Source organism: Mustela lutreola, chromosome 5 (genome assembly GCF_030435805.1).
Source record: "Mustela lutreola isolate mMusLut2 chromosome 5, mMusLut2.pri, whole genome shotgun sequence".
Lineage (NCBI taxonomy): Eukaryota > Metazoa > Chordata > Mammalia > Carnivora > Mustelidae > Mustela > Mustela lutreola.
The window spans coordinates 165,217,776-165,235,539 of NC_081294.1; positions in this window are offsets into that span (position 1 = coordinate 165,217,776).

Here is a 17,764-nt window from a genome sequence, read left to right on the forward strand (position 1 = left end):
TTCACAATGGTTAGATAAGCTATCTAGCTGGTCTCCTGCTATCTGATGTCATCTCAGCCTGCTACTTCTCCATCATCTTGTCTTGCACCCCACTATTAATACATTTTTATTTCACCTCTACTTTTATTTTTGGTGACTGATTTCTAGTTTCATACCATTGTGTTCAGAAAATATGCATGATATGATTTCAATCTTCTTAAATTTATTGATACTTATTTTGTTTCCTAATTTTATCTATTCTGAAAAATATTCTTTTTTCCATAGTTTTTTTTTAATTGAATTTGCTAATGTTACAGAGTTCTTGCAGTACCGAAATGCCTGAGAATTCAAGGAAAGAAATAGTGCAGGGGTGCCTGAGTGACTCAGTGGGTTAAAGCCTCTATCTTTGGCTCACGTCATGATCCTGGAGTCCTGGGGTGGAGCCCCACATCAGGCTTTCTGCTATGCAGGGAGCCTTATTTCATTCTTCTCTTTCTGCGTGCCTCTCTGCTTACTTGTGATATCTGTCTGTCAAATAAATAAATAAATAATCTTAAAAAAAGAAATAGTACAATGGACAGCATCACTCACCCATCATTCAGCATATTAAAACTTGATTCAGGGTGCCTGTGTGGCTCAGTGGGTTAAGCTTATGCCTTCAGCTCAGGTCATGATCTCAGGGTCCTGGGATTGTGCCCCACATTGTGCTCTCAGCTCACCTCCTGTTCTGCCTACTTGTAATATGTCTCTCTGTCAAATTAATAAATAAAATCTTTAAGAAAAACTTGATTTCATATGTAATTTTATAATTTTACAATCTTGAAATGTTTCAACAGGAGTTAGAACTTTAAATCTCTTGCAGGTCTTCAGATTTATAGTATAATATGCCATTAAATAAATGCTACAAATATTCATTTCAGTTCATTCCTCAATAAGAGAATCCCCAACAAAATTTTGCAGGAAAAAATGTATACTTTTCATGGGAAATATATGGCTCAAGGTCCAAGAGGTTATTTGTTAAGATTTCTGGTTCTGAAATGAAGTCTTCTGTTTAACTAAGAATCCCTCATTTCTCTCTTAATTATCCAACTTCTCCTTGGCTGACTCAGCCACTCACACCAATACACCAAAAGGAAGGCACCCTGCCTGCCACCTAAAACAATGCCAATATATAAATTTTAGTTCTTAAAGGGGCATCAGGAAATTACCCAGGATTACTGAAAAGTATTTCCATCTAATTTAATAGACTGGTAATTTAGTGATTTTGTACCTTTGGTTCTGTAGAAATGTTTCAAAGTGATATGTGACCATTTGATGCAGAGTCTGGGTTTTTCTATAATAAATACCTTTGCCAGATGTAGGAAGGAGTTGCAGATTTGCTACTGGCAAGAGTGAAGTAAGTGAGCGTGGAAAACTATACAGTGTAGGGGCATCTCCTAGAGGAGTTCAGTCTTGATGAAATTGTCAGTGCAGGAATCTGTGCCAGGGAGGTCACGTTATCTCCTGACAGGACCTGCATACCACATCTGGACCATGATGTTGGAGTTATTCTGGAGACTGTTCTATGTACACATGAATGGATTGTGTGCTCTATTATTTTTTTGGGGGGGATGGAATGTTCTGTATATATCTGTAATGTCCATCTGGACTAATGCATCCATCAAGACATGGTTCCCTTAGTGATTTTTCTGCCTAGCTGATTTACCCATTGATATAAGGGGATTTAAAAATCCCCTACTTTTATTGTGCTACCATAGATTTCTCAGTTTATATCTGTTAAAATTTTCTTTATGCATGTAGGTGCTCCAATATTAGGGACATAGGCATTTATAGTTGTTATATCTTCTTGTTCAGTTAACACTTTATCATTATGTAATGGTATTCTTAGTCTCTCATATTACAAACTTTCTTCTGAAATCTATTTTTTCTGGGATGCCTGGGAATCTCAGTTGCTTGAGAGTCTGCCTTTGTCTCAGGTCATGATCCTGTGTCCTAGGATCAAGCCATGTGTTAGACTCCCTGCCCAGTGGGAAGTCTGCTTTTCCATCCCCCAAACCCTGCTTGTGTTCTCTCTTGCTATCTCTCAATTACATGCATACCGACATACACACATACATACGTACATTCAGTCTATTTTTTCTGATATATTTTGCTATTTCAGATTTTCGTTTTGTTTCTTTGTTTCTATTTGCATGGTAAATGTTTTTCCACACTTTCTCTTTCAGTTTTTCTGTGTCTTTTGGTGTGAGCGGAGTCCTGTAGGAATCATGTAGGTGGGTCTTATTTTTAACCCATTTCACCACCGTTTTTTGATTGTAGCATCTAGGCTTTTTTTTTTAAGATTTTTATTTATTTATTTGATACAGAAAGACCAAGGGTGGGGGTTTTGGCAGGCAGAGGGAGAGGGAGAAGCAGCTCCCACACAGGAATAAGCCCAATGTAGAGCTTGATCCCAGGACCCTGGGATCATGACCTGAGCTGAAAGCAGACATTTAATTGGCTGAGCCACCAAGGCATCCAGCATGTACGCTATTAACAATAAAGACAATTTTGATATACTTGTATTTGTTGTCATTTTAAAATTTTGTTTGTTTTATAGTTCTTCCTGTTTCTTTCTTATTTTCTTGCTCTCTTTCTTTGTGATTGAGGCATTTCTATAGGATTATATTTGGCTGTCATATGCAACATTTCATGTGTTTCTATTATAGGTTTTCTTTTTGAGGTTACTGTAAGGTTCATACATAACATCTGTAAGCCCATTCTAAGTGGTCTACATTAAGTTGATGCACATTTAAATTCAAACACATGACTTAAAAACTTCCTTTTTATAACTTTGTCCTCTACATTCTATGTATATACTGTCTTATTTTACACCTAGTTATAACCTCCACATTTCTACTTAAAGAAGTCCCTTTGGCTTCTGTGTAGTACAGTCAGTTAAGTTCAGGTCATGACCTCAGGGTCATGAGATCAAGACACTCATCAGACTCCCTGCTCAGCATGCTGCCTGCTTGGGATTCTCTGTCTCTGTCTCCTTCTGCCCTTCCCCCTATTTATTATCTCTATTTCTAAAAAAATAAATAAATTATATATATATATATATATATATATATATATATATATATATATATATATATATATATATTTAATGGTCCCTGTAACTTTCTCATAAGCCTGGTCTTGTGATAATAAGATCTTTAACTTTTTGTTTGGGAAAAATGATTACATTTTCTTCAATTCTGAATGATAATCTTTCAGTGTAATGTATTCTGAATTATAGTTTATGTTGGTTTGTTTTCCTCTATGCACTGAGTATGTCATGCTTTTGCTTTTGGACATATAAAGTTCCTGCTAAAATATCAGCATATCACCTTTGCATGTAACATTTTGCTTATGTCCTGCTGGTTTTAAAATTCTATCTTATCTTTAACCTTTTGCATTTTAGTATTATGTGTCATGGTGTGGACTCATTGGGTTCCTTTTGACTAGAACTCTCTGTACTTCTTGAACCTGGATATATATTTTAAACCCTAGGTTAGAGAATTTTTCAGCTATCATTATTTCAAATAAGTTTTCTGTCTTTTTCTTTTCTTGTTCTGGGACCCCTATAATGCATTTTTTTTTGCTTGATATTATCTAAAAGATCATTTAAACAATCCTCATTTATTTAAAAAATGTCAGTGCCCAATATATTACTGCTTATGCTTTATTTTAAGAGTTTTATTATTTTAAGTCTTAAATATCAGTATTTAACCATTTTGAGTTTATTTTTGTGTTTGGTGTACAAATGGTCTGAATTCATGCTTTTGTCTATCCACTTTCCCAGTGGCATTTATTTTGAGATTTCTTTTCCCCCTTGTACAATCTTGCCTTTGCCAGGGATTAATTAACCTCATAATTGTTGGTTTAATTCTGGATTATTTTGTTCTATTGTGTCTATTTCTGTGCTGGTATCATACTGTTTTTTCATTTGTTTGTTTGTTTGTTTTTTACTATGTTATCTTTTATTTTATTTTAAGATTTATTTACTTATTTGACAGACAGAGATCACAAGTAGGCAGAGAGGCAGGCAGAGAGGAGGAAGCAGGATATCTGATGAGCAGAAAGCCCAGTGCAGGGCTCAATCCCAGGACCTGAGATCATGACCCAAGCCAAAGGCAGAGGCTTTAACCAACTGAGCCACCCAGGTGCCACCATACAGTTTTGATTACAGCTGTATTTTGGTAGACCTTGAAATCTGATATCACCAGCTTCATTCATCTTCCTCAATATTGCTTTGGATCTTCAGAGTCTTGTGGTTTCATACTAACTTTAGGATTGTTTATTCTAGCTTTGTGATAAATGCTGTTGGTGTTTTGTTAGGGATTGCTTTAAATCTGTATATTCCATTGACATTTTAATTATGTTTGTTCCTCTAATCTATGAGCATGGAATGTCTTTCCATTTCTCTGTGTCATCTTCTATTTCTTTCATCAGTGTTTTATGGTTTCAAAGTATGGGTATTTCACCTCTTAGCTTAGGTTTATTCCTAAGAATTATTTGGGGTGTAACTAAACAGGATTGCTTTCTTAATTTCTCTTTCTGTTTCATTATTAGTGTTTGGAAATGCAACAGATCTGTGAACATTGTTTTTATATCTGGTAACTGTACTGAATTAATTTATCAGTTCTAGTAGTTTCCTGGTGGAGTCTTTTGTCTTTTCTATATGGAATACCATGTCATCTGCAATTAATGTTTTACTTCTTTGTTATTTGGATGTTTATTCATTATTTTTTTGCTGTCTGATTGCTGTGGCTAAGACTTCTAGTACTATATTGAATCAAAGTGGTGAAAGGGGACAGACTTGTCTTATTCCTGACCTTAGGGGAAATTCTCTCAGTTTTCCATGATTATGATGTTTGCTCTCTGTTTTTTTTATGTATGCCCTTTATTATGTTGTTGCATATTCCCTCTAACTCAACTTTGTTGAGAATTTATATTATAAATGATATTTTACTTTGCCAAATGCTTTTTGTGGATCTATTGAAATGACCATGTGTACCTTTTCTTTTATTGATGTAATGTACCATATTAGCTGATTTTCAAATATTGAATCACATTTGCAACCTAGGAATAAATCACATGTGATCATGGTGAATGATTCTTTTAATTAATCATTGGATTCAGTTTGCTAATATTCTGTAGACAATGTTATTATCTATGTTATTCACAAATATTGGCCTGTAGTTTTGTTGTTGTTGTTGTTATTGTTGTGTGTGTGTGTGTGTGTGTGTGTGTGTGTGTGTGTGTCTTTATCTGGTTTTTCTATCAGGATAATTCTGTTCTCATAGAGTTAATTTGGGTAAATGCCCAGTAGTGCAAATGTAGTTATCTGAAGGGACGTGTGCACTGAAATATTGAGAGCAATGACCACAATAGCCAAACTGTGGAAAGAACCTAGATGCCCATCAACAGATGAATGCATAAAGGAGTAGTGGTATATATATACATATATATATATATATATATATATATATATATATATATATATATGTAAGTACTATACAGTCATCAAAACCCCTGAAATCTTGCCATTTTCAATGATGTGGATAGAACTAGAGGATATTATGCTAAGCATGATCAGTTAATCAGAGAAAGACAATTATCATATGATCTCTCTGATATAAGGAATTTGAGAGGTATGGCAGGTGGTCATGAGGGGAATGGAGGGAAAAATGGAATAAGATGGGACAGGCCAGGATGACAAAAGATATACTCTTAATTTCAAGAAAAAAAAACTGAGGATTTCTGGAGGAGAAGGGGTTGGGAGGAATGCGGTGGCTGGATGATGGATACTGGGGAAGGTATGTTCTATGGTGAGTGCTGTGAATTGTGTTAGATTGATGATTTAAAGATATGTACCCCTGAAACAAATAATATGCTAATAAAATAATTAAAATAAAATAAAATATAACACATAGAAAGAATGAATTTGGAAGCTTTTTTTTCTCTTCTAGTATTTGAGATAGTTTGAGAAGAACTGGACTTAACTCATCTTTGACTGTTTGGTAGGATTTGCCTATGAAGTCATCTGGTCCTGGCCTTTTTTGGGAGTTTAGTGATATTAATTCAATATATTTGCTGGTAGTTCATCTGTTCAAATGTTCTATATCTTTCTGTATCAATTATGGTAGTTTATATATTTCTAGAAACTTATCTGTATCTCTAAGTTTTTAGATTTGTTGGCATATATATTTTTATACTTTATCTTGGAATTTTTTATATTTCTGCACTGCTGGTTGTTAATTTTTCTCTCTCATTTGTGATTTCATTTATTTGAGTACTTCTCTTTTTCTTCTTGATAATTTTGGCTACTGGTTCATCTATTTTCCTTATTTATTTTTCAAAGAATTGAGTCATGGTTTCACTGATGTTCTATCATTTGTTTGTCTTTTAATTTGTATATCATTTATTTCTTTTCTGATCTTTATTATTTCCTTTCTTCTGCTGGTTTTGGGTTTTGTTAGCTGTTCTTTTTCTAGCTCCTTTAGGTGTAAGGTTACATAGTTTATTTGAGATTTTTTCTTGTCTTTGAGGCAGCCCCCTATTTGTATAAACTGCCCACTTAAAACCATTTTTGCTGCATTCCAAATGTTTTTCACCGTTTTGTTTTCATTCTATTTACTTTCATGTATTTTCTTTCTCTTATTTCCTGATTGACCCATTCATTTAGAAGCATTTTAGTAGCATTTACTTTAACCTCTATGTATTTTTGCTCTTTCCAAGATTTATTTATTTTTTGGTTGATTAATACCTTCATAGCATTATGTCAGAAAAGACACATGGAATGACTTTGATCATTTTTAATTTATTGGGGCTTGTTATGTGCACTAACATGTGATCTATTCTGGAGAATATTGCATGTGAACTTGAAAAATATGTGTATTCTTCTATTTTAAGATAGACTGTTCTCAGTAAATATGCTAAATCTGTGTGTTTCAGTGTGTCATTAAACATCCTTTTTGTCCTTTTTGATTTTCTGATTTAAATATCTGTCCTTTGGTGTAATGTATTAATTTCCTCTGTTATTATTGTATTATTATGAATTACTTCCTTTAATGCTTGTATTTAACTGTTTCATGAATTTGGATCTTTCCATGTTGGGTTCATAAATATTTAAAATTGTTATATCATCTAATTGGATTGTCCCCTGATGATTATTTAGTATTCTTCCTTGTTTCTTCTTACAGTTTTTGGTTTAAAGTATATTTTATCTGATGTAAGTATTGCTACTATGGTTTTGTTTCAATATTGACATTCATGATAAATGTTCCTCCATTCCCTCACTTTTTTCTTTTGGTTTTACTATTTTTCTGTATTGAGTTCCCATTTTCAATTTCATCAATTTCTGCAGAAAATACTCACTTTTTTCTTTCTTTCATATTAAAATAATTTATTTATTTATTTATTAAAATTTATTTTCAGTGTTTCAGATTTCATTGTTCACGCACCACACCCAGTGCTCCATTCAATACGTGCCTTCCAAAATACGCACCACCAGGCTCACCCAACCATCCATTCTTTCCCCTCCAAAACCCTCAGTTTCTTTCTCAGAGTCAACAGTTTCTAATAGTTTATCTCCCCCTCCAATATCCCCCAACTCACTTCTCCTCTCCAACTCCCAGTGTTCTACATGTTATTCTGTATGCTCCACAAGTAAGAGAAACCATATGATAATTGACTTTCTATGCTTGAATTATTTCCCTCAGCATAATCTCTTCCAGTCCCATCCATGTTACTACAAAAGTCGCATATTCATCCTTTCTGATGGAGGAATAATACTCCATTTATATATGGAACCTATCTTTCTTCTCAATTCATTTGTTGAAGGCAATTTGGGGCTCTTTCCACAATTTGGCAACTGTTGCTATTGCTGCTATGATTATTGGGGTACAGATAGTCTTTCTTTTCACTATATCTGTATCTTTGGGGTAAATAACTGGTACTATCATTGCAGGGTCATAAGGAAACTCCAGTTTTAATTTCTTAAGGAATCTCCAGGGGGAGGACAAGATGGCAGGGGAGTAGGAGGAGGCACATTTTCAGCCAGTACCCCAAAGTGAGCTACCTACCAAAGAACTCCATTCACCCATGAAATCAGTCTAAGATCAGAATTATACACGTCTGGATCTCTACAGGGGCAGAAGACGCCAGTGGGCAGGTAAAGCTGAGTGGGAAGGTCGGACTGATATCAGAAGATAAACAAAAGGGGGAGGTAGCCACCAGAGGTGACTGGTTGGAAAGTAATACCCCAATACAAGCGAGAGTGCCCTGCATCTGGGGACCAGCATTAACTTGGAGACTGTTTGAAAGCACTCCAAATTAGCAAAGGATTGCGGGGGGAAATTGTGGGAATCGCAGTGGCTATGGACAGGGGCTTAAGTCCCAGGTCCCAGGACAGCCTCCCTGGCCTGTTTGAAAGCACTCCAAATTAGCAAAGGATCGCGGGGGGAAATTGTGGAAATCGCGGTGGCTATGGACAGGGGCTTAAGTCCCCAGTCCCAGGACAGCCTCCCTGGCGCTAAGGCAGAGAGAGTGCAGCGGAGAAACTAGGTCTTGGTCCCTAAGCCGCCAGCATGCCCAAGAATGCGTGGGTTCTAGTTCCTGTGAGGGGATGGGAGCAACACTGGTCGGCAAAATGCGCGAGCCCTTCCACAATGCCTGAGATAGGCACGCACGTCCCTCATGCTCCCCTGAGTTACAAAGGCCCAGCCAGCGCTCTTTGACCGGCGCCATTGTTTCAAAGCCTAAGCTGTGTGCCCCAAACTCTCCCCTGACAGAGGTGCGCAAAAGCCCAGCCTGGTCCTTTCGAACCTGCGCCCTGTTCTCAGTGCCTGAGATGCACGCGCGACCCATAGCCACCTCTGAAAGAGATGCGTGCAAGCCGGGCAACCTTAGACGCAGCAAGACCAGGCACTCCCAGCCCGGGGCCAGCGGCAAAATCTCAGTGTGCAATTGCTGCTTGGAACCTCTCTGGCGGTCGGGAGCTCCCAGACAGCTGCCACTGCCTTGGCTTTGGGTACAAGCAAAAGATCCTGCACCCCCAGAGTCTGCAAATTGGAACCTGCTCTGCCGGTGGCGTAGGGGGAACTTATTTAGGATGTGAATCCAGACTGAGGCTTCTCTCTGAGAGGGAGATCAGGGTGTGGTTTGTTTTCCTCTACAACTACAAAAACCATCAAAGGCGGTCAAGGTGAGAGGGAAAAAAAAAGTGAAAAAACAAAAACCGACAGAGAACAAAAGCCTGAAAAAAACCAGTTTCCTCAAAGCCCATCCCATTGAGGGAGGCGGGAGGACGTAACTCAGGAAACATCATTGACTGACAGCCCACGTGGCAGGCCCCTCCCCCAGAAAACAAACCAAGAAAGAAAAAAAAAAGGACTACAAGAGAACATCCACTACTTCATAGGAAAACTTTTATTGTTCACTCGTTCCCACTATTCCGGTTCATTTTTTTTTTTTTTTACACATAGGTATTTTTTTAACCTATTTACCATCACAGCAAGCTGTACAGTACATCAAATTACATAATACCTTTCTAACCTGAACTTTTTGATACATACACCTATGTTTTTCTTTTGCATTTTTATTTTTGAATTCCTTTTTTTAATTTTAGTTTAGTTTAGTCTAGTTTATTCCTTTTTATTTTTATCTTCTAATATTCATATAGAGTTAAACTTCAAAGTAATCCCCTTTCCCCAATCAATACTACTCTTATAGGTAAACCAATTTTTAATCCCTTTATTAGGAAAGTTGAGTCCTTTAACAAAGATATCGAGATAAATCCAGGAAGAATCAAAACAACCTTCCCCACACACACTGAGAATTTGTAAGAATCCTCCCATCTTCTTCCACCAGTGTTTCTGAATTTCTGTGATTGTCCTGATATATATAAATCTTACACTTGGGGATCTTTTTGACGAGGTTCTTTCTTTATTTGCATATGTATATTTTTTTCTCTTGTCATATACTAGTATCAGTCGTTTTATCTCTTTTTGTTTGTCTACTTTATATATCTTACCTTCGGCCCATCAGGGATTTACCTTCTCTTTCTTCATCCCTTTCTTTGATCTCTCTCTCTCTTTTTTTTTCTTCTTTTCTTTTTATTTTCTTTTCTTTTGTCTCTCGTTTGGGTGGGAAATCCTGATTGCTCAGAAGTGTTCCAGAGTGCACCTTGACTGCACAACAGTTGATACATCCAGCTACATCTGTTCAACTAGGAGCAGGAATGCCCAACAGAAGAAAAATACAGAGGATGGACCTTCTGCAACAGAGCTAATTGATATCAACATAGACAATATGTCGGAAAGAGAATTCAGGCTAACAAATATCCAGGCAATAGCTGGTTTGGAGAAAGCCATGGATGGCCAAACAGAATTGATCAAGGCTGAATTGAAAGCGAACAGACAGGATGTTCACAATGTTAGGGCGTAGCTTAAAGCTACCAGGAAGGAGGTTCACAATGCTCTCAATGAGTTCCAATCTAACCTAAACTCTCTCAAACTAGGGTAACTGAGACAGAAGATAGAATTAGTGATCTGGAGGACAAACAGATAGAGAGAAAGGATCAGGAGGAAGCCTGGAACAAACAGTTTAGAAACCACGAAAACAGAATCAGGGAAATACATGATGCCATGAAGCGTTCCAACATCAGAATTATTGGAATCCCTGAAGGGGAGGAGAAAGAAAGAAGTCTAGAAGATATAGTGCAACAGCTCCTTCATAAAAATTTTCCCAACCTCACGAATGGAGCCAGTGTTCATATACTAGAGGCTGAACGGTCCACCCAAGATTATACATTCCAAAAAAAAAAAAAAAATCACAACACCTGATACTCAAATTGAGAGGTTAAAATTGTAGGTATAATCTCTTGAAAGCCGCCAGGGCAAAGAGGCTCCTTACTTACAGAGGGAAGCCCATCAGAATAATGTCAAAACTGTCCACAGAGACCTGGCAAGCCAGAAGAGGCTGGCAAGCTATATTCAGGGCACTAAATGAGAACATGCAGCAAAGAATACTTTATCTAGCAAGACTGACATTCAAAATGGATGGAGAGATAAGAGTTTCCAAGACCGGCAAGGCTTAAAAGACTATGCAACCACCAAGCTGACACTGCAGGAAATATTAAGGGGGTTCTATAAAAGAGGAAAAATCCCAAGAATAGCATTGAAAAGAAATATAGAGACAGTCTACAGAAATAAAGACTTCAAAGGTAACTCCATGTCAATAAAAATGTATCTAACAATAATCACTCTCAATGTGAATGGCTTAAATGCACCCATAGAATGGCACAGGGTTTCAGATTGGATAAAACGACAGGACCCATCCATATGTTGTCTACAAGAGACCCATTTTGAACCTAAAGATACACGCAGACTGAAAGTAAAGGGATGGAGAAGCATCTTTCATGCCAATGGGCCTCAAAAGAAGGCTGGGGTAAAGATTCTCATATCAGATAAATTAGATTTTAAACTAAAGACTGTAGTCAGAGATAACAGAAGGACACTACATAATCTTTAAAGGGACTATTCAACAGGATGATATAACAATTGTAAATATCTATGCCCCCAATATGGGAGCAGCCAATTACTTAAGAAAATTGTTAATCAAGATAAATAGTCATATTGCTATGAATACACTAATCATAGGAGATCATAACACGCCTCTCTCAGAAATAGACAGATCTTCGAAGCAGAAAATCAATAAAGAAACAAGAGCATTGAATGACACAGTGGACCAGATGGACCGCATAGATATATACAGAACATTCCACCCTGAAACAACAGAATACTCATTCTTCTCAAGTTCATACGGAACGTTCTCCAGAATAGACCACTTACTGGATCACAAATCAGGACTCAACTGATACCAAAAGACTGAGATTATTCCCTGCATATTTTCAGATCACAATGCTTTGAAACTGGAGCTCAATCAGAAGGAAAATTTCAGAAGGAACTCAAATACCTGGAAGCTAAAGACTACCTTACTTAAGAATGCTTGGATCAACCAGGAGATCAAAGAAGAACTGAAACAATTCATGGAAACCAATGAGAATGAAGACACTTCGGTCCAAAACTATGGATGGGATACAGTAAAGGCGGTCCTAAGGGGGAAATACATAGCCATCCAAGCCTCCCTCAAAAAAAATTGAAAAATCCAGAATACACCAGCTGTCTCTACACCTTAAAGAACTGGAGAATCAACAACAAATCAAACCAAGTCCACACATAAGAAGGGAAATCATCAAGATTAGAGCTGAGATCAGTGAGGTAGAAACCAGAGATACAGTAGAACGTATCAATGAAACTAGAAGCTGGTTTTTTGAAAGAATCAATAAGATCGATAAACCATTGGCCACACTAATCCAAAAGAAAAGAGAGAAAGCCCAAATTTATAAAATTATGAATGAAAAGGGAGAGATCACAACTAACACCAAGGAAGTAGAAACAATCATCAGAAGTTATTATCAACAGTTATATGCCAATAAGCTTAGCAACCTAGATGAAATGGATGCATTCCTGGAAAACTTTTTATAAAAGACCAAATTTGAACCAGGAAGAAATCAAAACCTGAGCAGACCAATATCTAATAACGAGATTGAAGCAGTGATCAAAAACCTCCCAAAAAACAAGAGCCCAGGACCTGACGGATTCCCTGTGGAATTCTACCAAACCTTCAAAGTAGTAATAATACCTATTCTCCTGAACCTGTTTCAAAAAATTGAAGCAGAAGTAAAACTTCCAGATTCTTTCTATGAAACCAGCATGGGGATCCATGACTGATCCCCAAAGCAGTCAAAGACCCTACCAAAAAGGCAAATTTCAGACCAATATCACTAATGAATATGGATGCTAGGATGCCAAACAAGACCCTAGTACACAGTTCATATTTATACAGATTATAATAGCATATTTGGATGTATCCATATATTCATAAACATTTATATCTTTAGAAGTAACATTTAAAAAGATTTATTTATAAAACAATAGAAAACCTGAACTGCTAAGAAATAAATTTAATAGAAAATATGTATGATATGGCTAAATTCAGCTAAATGCTGATATGGCTAAAATGCTAAGAATCTCTTCAACCCACTGAGCCACTCCTGTGCCCTAGTCAGATGCTTATGACATCCGAATATTGTTAAGAAATTCTATGTATACTTTTCATAGAAAGCCTTATTCTTATAGCTGTATTTCCCTTTATTTTTCTTTTTTTTTGTAATATTTCTTTATTTGTTCTTTATACATCTTTAGAGAGAAAGTGGAAGGGACAGAGGAAGAGGGAGAGAGACTCTCAAGCAAACCCCCCACTAAGGATGGAGCCAACATGGTGCTCCATTTCACAATGCTAAGATCTTGTCCTGAGTCAAGATCAAGTGTCAGATGCTTAACTGACAGGCACCCATGTGTCCCAGTAATATATATATTTTTTTCTTACAGTAATATTGATTCTCCCTAAATTAACTGCCATACTTTATATGATTCTCAATAAAAATATAAATTATGAAAATTTTAATTCTTCTCCCTTGTTTAAAGTAAAAACTAATTTTAAAATATAACAAATTAATATTTTAAGGATATTCCCCTATTAGCTATTAAAAGATATTTAAATCATCTATCTTGGTACACTGACATTGAAAAAGATGAATGGATAAAAATACAATTATTTATAATTGATTCCATATATGTGGGAATATAATACATGATGACTGGGAATTATTTTTTACTTAATATTGAGTTAAATGTGTATTTACCTTTAAAAATATTGTTTATTATGGACCTGACACAATATGTCAGGTTATCACTCCAGAAAAGACAAACTATTACTTCCTTAAGAAGTAAATAATGAGAGCTGTAGAACAAAAATGTGAAATTATTTAAAATATTTTGGAAGGAAATATTTCTTAAAAAGACTCAACATATAAATAAAACAAGATGGGATCAGGAGGTAGACAAATCATATGAAACTCTTAATCTCACAAAACCAACTGAGGGTTGCCCAGGAGAGGGTACTGGGGAGAAGGTGGTTGGGTTATGGACATTGGGGATGGTATGTGCTATGGTTAATGCTCTGAAGGGTGTAAACCGGGTGATTCACAGACCTGTACCCCTGGGGCTAATAGTTCATTATATGTATATATATATATATATATACATATATATATACACACACACACACATATATATGTAAATCATACTAAACTGAAAATAAAAATATACAACTAAACAAAAATTAAATGTATTCTACTAGTTAAAATAAATATTCTTAAAACATTGATTTTTAAAATCTGGGGAAGTATTTCCAACTCCTATCACTGACAATGAGATAATGTTATATTTTTTTAAAAACAAACTGATATCAAAAAAAATACAATAACAGCAGAAAAGTGAATAAAATATTAACGAAAATCTCACATATTTTAAAATGACACAAATATTAATTAAAAGATGAAATATTTATTATAAAATATTTATTAATGTAATCAAAATATTTATTACCTCTCAGATTGGCAAAATTTATCATTTTGAAAAACATCACTTGAAGAGAATATGGAGGAGGAACTGTTGTTGGAAGTGCAAATTATGATATTGTGGAAAATTTTAAATATCTAATAAATGCACTAATGTGCATTTATGAAATAGCAATTACACATTTGAGACTTAAGCACACACTCATATACCCACATTCACATATACTCTTTCAAAAAACATATTTATTAAAGTTTATTAAAGTAGAATTAGAAAGAGAATGTCCTATACTAATGAAAATTTTAAAATACACAACATCTTGGGGCATCTGGGTGGCTAATTCAGTTAAGTATCTGCCTGCAGATCAGGTCATGATCCCAGAGTCCTGGGATAGAGGCCCTCATTGGGTTCGTTCTTCAACAGGGAGCCTTCCTCTCTCTCCCTCTGCCTTCCCCCACCACTGCTTATACTCTTTTTGTTAAATAAATAAATAAAATATTTTAAAAAATAAAATAAAATACACAACATTTTCTGGAGTACTGAATGAGAATTTTTTTTTTAAATCCTATTACTTGGCATCATATATACTTCAATACCTTAATGATAAACTAAAATAATCTATCATTAGTGTAATGTATATACTATATTGAATTTATTTTGTAGGAAAGTTTATACATATTTTAAAATTTCTACTTATTTTTGTGCTTGTCTTCAGACAGAGTAAATTCATAATATGAAGTAGACACTACATAATAATATACCATCTGTACCCCAATGTTTATAGCAGCAATAGCCACGGTCCCCAAACTATGGAAAGAACCAAGATGTCCTTCAACGGACGAACGGATAAGGAAAATGTGGTCCATATACACTATGGAGTATTATGCCTCCATCAGAAAAGATGAATATCCAACTTTTGTAGCAACATGGACGGGACTGGAAGAGATTATGCTGAGTGAAATAAGTCAAGCAGAGAGAGTCAATTATCATATGGTTTCACTTATTTGTGGAGCATAACAAATATCATTGAGGACAAGGGGAGATAGAGAGGATGGGGTAAATTGGAAGGGGAGGTGAAACATGAGAGACTATGGACTCTGAAAAACAACCAGAGGGGTTTGAAGTTGCAGGGGTTGGGAGGTTGGGGTACCAGGTGGTGGGTATTATAGAGGGCACGGATTGCATGGAGCACTGGCTGTGGTGAAAAAATAATAAATACTGTTATGCTGAAAATAAAAAAAAATTGTTTACCTATATAGAAAGGAAGTAGCACAGACAGACAACAAATGATCCATATTTCTAAACATTTATCTTCTTGTATAATTTTGATTTTTGATATGTAATATAAGCTATTGTTAGAAATTAAATATTAATTCCTAAAATTTTATAATTATATGGAATAAATTAAATTGTAGCTGAGCACAATTTTAGTGAAATATACCTAGTGATTGAAAGAAGACAATTTGGAAAGTCTTGAGTTTCTTCTTTGAGTCAGAGACTCTGCCTTAGCAAAGTGACTACTTGAGGGGAAATCCTGAAGGAAGAGATGCCCATGTGAATGACTGCAGAGAAAAAGGAGAGTAGAATAAGCAATACATAAGACAGCTTGTGGCAGAAAGACCATGGGTTATATGTGGTGATAACACAATCTAGTATGTATTTAACTAAAAAAAAAAAAAAAAAAGGAACAAAGAAATAAGAGTGGGACAGCCGGGCACCTGGGTGGTTCAGTGGATTAAGCCTCTGCCTTCGGCTCAGGTCATGATCTCAGGGTCCTGGGATCGAGTCCCACATCGGGTTCTCTGCTCGGCAGGGATCCTGCTTCCCTCTCTCTCTGCCTGCCTCTGCCTACTTGTTATCTCTATCTGTCAAATAAATAAATAAAATCTTAAAAAAAAAAAAAGAGTGGAACAGTCATGCAGAGTTTCTAAGTCAGGATGAGTGATTTAGTTTATATCATTAAAGCAAGACAAAGCAATTGATCTCTCTTACTATATATTTATTTGACAGAGAGAGTGAGGACGTTAGAATGCACAAGCAGGGGTACGGGAAGAGGGGGAAGCAGGTTCGCCATTGAGCAGGGAGCCTGATAGAGGGCTTTGATTTGAGCTGAAAGTGGGTGCTGAACCAACTGAGCCACACAGGTGCCCCAGCTACTGATGTTTTAAGCAGAAAGTAGACAGTTTATATTTGACACAAAACATTCCTTGTGATTGTGGCACAAGGAAGATGTCCTGTAAAGAAACAGTCGGACACCTGAGGAAGATAACATGATAACAAATATGGACATGTATAATTCAGATTCTGATATTGTCAGTGGGGATGAAAATATGTTGATACATTCAAAGATAATTTTGTAACAAAAATAGGAATTGGTAATGGATAGTTCTGAGTAGGGTTAGAATAGAGGAAACAGAAAATTTAAGATGTCCAGCTATTAAATAATTCAGATACACTACATAAGATATTTAAGCTTTTTTTTTTTCCTCTAAAGATGGTGGATAAAGCTGAGTTCAGTTTCCTATATAAGTGTCCACACTTTGGGGCACATGGGTAGCTCAGTAGGTTAAGTGGATGCCTTTAGCTCAGGTCATGATCCAAGTCCAGGGATTGAGCCCCTAATTGGACTCCCTATTCAGTGGAGAGACTGCTTCTCCCTCTCCCTCTGCCTGCCACTCAGCCTACTTATGTTCTCTATCTCTATGCCAAACAAATAAATACATAAATAATTTGTTTTTTTTTTTTTTTTTTTTTTGAAAAGTCTACAATTCAAGCTTATGGCACAGAGACATAATGAAGAAGACAGATACTTTACATAGAAATTTTCTACAGTAGTGTTTCAAATGATCTTGTAAATTTAAAGTTAATATTTAAAAATAATAATAGCAGCTCTTTTTAAATATATTTCATATTTTATTTTATTTTGTTTTTATTATTATTGTATTCTTAAAAAATCAATTTTCTCTAGATACTACTCTGTTTAAAATGAGAAATTTATATTTCTTTTTTTTAATTCCTTTTCATCATAACAAAATTCATTGTTTTTGCATCACCCCCAGAGATCCATGCAATATGTGCCCTCCTTAATACCCACCACCTGGCTACCCCAACCTCCCACCCCACCCAATCTCCACCCCTTCAAAAGCCTCAGGTTGTTTCTCAGAGTCAATTACTCTCATGGTTCACCTACCTTTCCAATTTCCCTCAACTTCCTTCTCCTCTACATCTCCCTATGTCCTCCATGTTATTTGCTATGCTCCACAAATAAGTGAAAC